The sequence below is a fragment of the Anopheles aquasalis genome, chromosome 2, assembly GCF_943734665.1.
Source record: "Anopheles aquasalis chromosome 2, idAnoAquaMG_Q_19, whole genome shotgun sequence".
NCBI classification, from domain to species: Eukaryota; Metazoa; Arthropoda; class Insecta; order Diptera; family Culicidae; genus Anopheles; species Anopheles aquasalis.
The window spans coordinates 34,565,001-34,570,000 of NC_064877.1; positions in this window are offsets into that span (position 1 = coordinate 34,565,001).

Here is a 5,000-nt window from a genome sequence, read left to right on the forward strand (position 1 = left end):
ATTCGAGCGCAACTAAATCCCCTTAACGGAAAGGGGGAGGGGTGCCAGGGACCCACTCGGTTCGCTCCATCGCCTTTGGCCCAAATCAGTTGATCTTAATTAAGAACAAACCAACCACCCAACCAACCACCCAGCCAGCCAGCTAGTCAGCTCACATGGCCTGGCGCCGACGGAAGGATCATAATTTAATATTAACTCATAAATTAAACTTAATAAAGTCACCGGCAGTCCTTGGAAGGATGTGTGGAGGGATTTCAGGGGGGCTTGTATTGTTTCGCTGGCCCGAGATGGGAGGTTCTCATGCAAAACCATTGCATGAGAATCAACCAGATGGGCTACTGGCCACACACGCAAGAAAGGGAAAACTTAGTGCCGGTGGCCGTCTAGAGTGAACTACACTTAACCGGGAAGCCTTGTTCAATGGGTTGGCCGGTCCTTTTCGAAGATTGCTTCAAGCGCCGCGCATCGGGCAGCAGGTCGTGGGCCCAACACCGGGCCCGTAGACCATGGCAATGGGGCACAGCACAGCGGGACATTGCACATCCCATCTCGAGGACCATCCACTGTGATGGTTTCGATTAAAAGTCTCCATTTTGGGAGGCTGGTGAATGGTGGTGGTGCTGGTAGGCTTATGCAGTGTGAAGCCACATACACGCACTGCTTGTATGACTTGGTGTGAGCTTAATTACGGGATAGCCGTGCGCTGTCGAGCGGGTTTAATCAGGAGGATTAAAAATTGAAACCAATTCCGATGGTCGGTGGAACGAGTGAAGAGCTAGTGCGATATGCTTCCGGTGTGTGGTGGAGGAGAAGCCCTTGTTGTTTGTTCGGTTGATAGCTGATTGGAAATTTCAGTGGAGTGTTTCCGTTGTGCCATGGGCCTTGGGAAATCTTGATTGTTTTGAGCAAAAATTGATGTCATGTATCTATGGCAAAGGATGGTTAACTATCTGTCACATATTTATGTTGTTTGTACACGTTAGCAAGTTTCATCGGCTGATGACTGTCATTCGCCTACTGCAACCTATTATTTGGTAGCTTGCAGTATTTATTTCAACCTTAAGCCGGGGATACATGAAGCGTAAACTCTCGTATAAACTCAGAGTGTAATGCCAAGAAGATGAGCTTTTTGAAGAGTTGAATACAGCAACAACATCTTAAAATATATGAAAAGATGTTCAGAAACTGTTATACAAAAGCAACGCAATTAAATTGTGGTTTTTTTACTTTTCTTAGTGAAAGAACATTGCATTCGTGTGGTGCCCCCTCTAGTACCCGCGAGAAGATGTTGAATCTCAACAGAAAACATTTGCCAAAACTCAGCGAAAGTAACTATTACTTCTTCAGCTCTGCATTCCCAACAAAAGCTGCACAGCACGGAAAGCAAATTCGCTACAAAACAATCACCTAGCAAGTAAAAAAGAAGGAACGAAAAAAAAACAAAACCCCGGCTTGAAATCAATCGAACGACACGAGAATTCCATTTAAATTTCAACCCTTTTCTCAATCAATTTTATTGTCAGCCACGCAACCGGGGGCTTCCGCTTCCGTTTGTCTCCAGTCCAATGAGCCTGTCACGTGGGTTTAAGTTTCATTTCTGCAAAACCACCACGCGCACCCGGCACCGCTGTTTGCTTTCCACCCGGGCACAATGGGAAACTGGAAGATGTCCTGCGAGAAAGTATTTAACCAAGAAACAACCGAAAACTCCTCCTCCCCCCCTCGGAAGGGAGATGGATGTGAGCCAACTAGCTGGGCGGTCTCTTCAGTGGTACTTGAGTTTTGTTTTTCTGATTTTCATTAAAAGCATTAAAATTTCATTCCACGACGAACGCAGGGAAAAGGGTGCTTCACTTCCGATGAGGTGGGCCATTGGAAAGGATTCGACTCTAGTCTTCGGGTTTTTTTTCTTTTCTTCTTTTCCCCGCATTCCAACAACCGAGCAACATCGCGAGTGTGGCGCGCATTTTGCGTTTTACTTCAGGGTTTTTTTTTGTGTCCATTTCCAAGGTGCCTCCTTATCGACTTCGATCGTTCTTTGGGAACGTCCGCGTGGAACGCGCGCAGCCCGCGGTGTACTGTTACTTGTACATAATTATTTTCTCTTCCTTTTAATTGCCAAAATGGAAACCGAACGATGGTGCCAAGTTGCGCAGACTTCTGCAATCAAGAAAAACGAAAAACAAGGCCAGGGGCAAGCGCGAGGAGGCCGTTGAGTGGGTGGAACGGGTTGAGAAGAGATTGGAGGTGGCGTGAAAAAAATGAAGAAAAAAAGGAAATTAATGAAAGTAGAAAGAATCGCCTAATGGAGGCGAGGTATTTTGTAAGGAGCGACCGGGACCGGGGGACGAATCCGTCGTGACATAAAATGTCAAAAAATGGTGAGGAGGAAGACCGAAAGGAGGCACTGCTGAGATTGAGCGTGTCTCTGGCTTGGCTTTTCGGAGACCAGGAGTAAATTAGTGAGAGTGAAAACAAATTGATGATCCTCCCCGAAGTATATACCAGGGACATGGGAGCGGAAAATGCTCTCTTCCTTAATGTCAACATTAGTGCAAGCATTATGCGAACCTGGAAAACGCGTTCTGCGTTATCGCTCGTCGTTAATCGATCCAAATGTTGTCCAGTAAGTTTCATTTGGTGGTTAAATCATTTTCCATCAGCCACATATAAAAGAGGACTTACAGCGCCTAGAACAAAACATTTTTTGTTTGAAATATCGAATCTCTTCTATTGCAGCACCATCACGAGCACCAGTAACCCTTTTTAATGGCGGAATCTTCTCCTTCTTGTATCCTTGCGCAGCATCGTAGCAATTCTTTTCGATTTCACTGCACGAACAATTCGGTTTTACGATGGAAAAGAAATTCTAAATACACTCCCGTACACCTTTCGCCTTTCCTTAAAAAAAAAAAAAGAAAGTCTGATTGGCAGAGCGCAGCGCAGAGAGTAGCAAAGCTTTTATTTCTTCGAGCGCATGTAGCGCCGTCTACGGCCAAGATTTGCGTTGCCACGGCAAAAGGGGGGAAGGGTTGACGGTAGGCGAAGGACCCGGTGCCCGGCTCGGAGGAGCGCTACTTAGCGGCAGGAGGTGAGGAAGTGGTTGGATAAAGAATAAAAAACAAAAGAAAAAATCAATAATTAATTATGTACAAGTTGTCCAGTGGAAGTAAAAAAGGAGACTAACCTTCGAGATTGAGAAAGAGAGCGAGATTGAAAGAAAGAAAGAAAAAAAGAAAGAGAGAGAGAGAGAACGAGAGAGAAGGAGTGTATTGTTTTAGTTTTCTGTTTCTTCATTACCATGATTTGCTTCCTGATGTAAAAAGGGTTTAAAATGGAAGGCAGTAACTTTTTTTGTTGGCTTCCTCTGTTGTGCTGTACTTCTGCTGGCATTATTCGCGCGCCTTTCGCGTTCTGTTCGTTTTCTAATTATTTATCATTAGACGAGGGAAAGTAAATAGCCTCGTGAGCTCGTGAGCGCATCGGCCACGGGTGCTAATGAAACACGTGCGACGCTCTGGACGATGCTGGACGATATAGAATGGTAGACAAAGGCCACCGAAGGGAAAATCACGAACCAAACTTGCAAGTGAAAGGGTTAAAATGGCAAGTGCGGCCCGAATCGGACCGTTGTATAAAAGGAATAGAGTCCGAGGACCGAGAATTTACATTCAGAGGTGACTGTGAAAGGAGAAAGAATTTCAAACACACATACACGCATTCGCAAAAAACATTTTTTCGAACCGATCGAAGAAGATGTTGGTCGAAAAGATGGTGGATGGCTACGAGCGAGGCTTAGCATATTGGTATTTCAATCAAAGTATGCGCTCCGTTCCTCCCAGAATGGGTGCTGGTTGTGGGGTTTGTGTCATGGCAACGTTACATAGCCTGCCTTGCCAGCAATGTGGCCTTAAGGGCAAGAGTTAGAGACGCACTATGAGGACCGACCGATTGGCCGCTTGTTGCGGGAGAGCAGCATGGAAGATGGAGAAGAAAAAAAAGTCTCTCTAAAGTTACCATGGACACAGGGTGGGCAACATGTAACGGAAAATTACGGGAAAAATGCCATCGAAGCATGTCCGGGCGCTGCCAAACGAACCCTGGGCATGCCTAGGTCCGGGGCTTCAATTAAATTAATTAAAAATGTTTGACCAGATATGGCTATATCGGGCATTTTTGCCAATGACCGTTTCTTCTTCTTTTTGCATATCATCGTGGCCGCCATGAATCGGAAACATTGAGAAGAAATGAATGTTTCGTTAGATAACCCGTTGCGGAAACGGGTGCCGATCCTGCTGTCGCCAACGCTTAAAATGGAACATTTATAGATGTTACAGTACGGAGCGTTAGACTTTCGGTTAAGACCAATAATCCAGAGCAGAGGTCGGAATGCAAAATTATTTTTTAAATAAATTTCTAATGCCACATATCGAAGTGACCGTCAAATAAAAAAAAACCTCTTCCTTCTTATTACTTTTTTAAAGGGATAATTTAATGATATAAAAACGAAAATTTAACATAAACGGATACGTTTAAGAAGAGGTCTCATCTAGTAAGTAAGAAAGACAAATAGAAAGGTTTATAAAATAATCAGATCATTTATTTTAATAAAATTATAAATAATTATATAATAAAATAAATATATAAAATAATCAGAGCATCAGATAGTCTGGAGGCACCAGATAGACAACAAATAGAACGATAGCGTATCCTGGATCATACATGAACCATCCAAGGGGAAGAGTCGGATTTTTTTTATAGATTCATTTAACAAACTTCATCAAGTTTTATGCTTTCCAAAGTAAGACTCGAGGTGAAGCACCAGAGTTTCCCCAGGGGATTGCTCTGGCCGATCATAAATTTCAATAAAGACAACAAAAGCATTTGGCCACACATGCCTGTGAAAGGGTAACGGAAGCAGTACATAAAATCGCCACGCTCATATCGCTCGCGAGGGCAGCATAAACGGCAGAAAACAAAATGGACAAAATAGACTCATA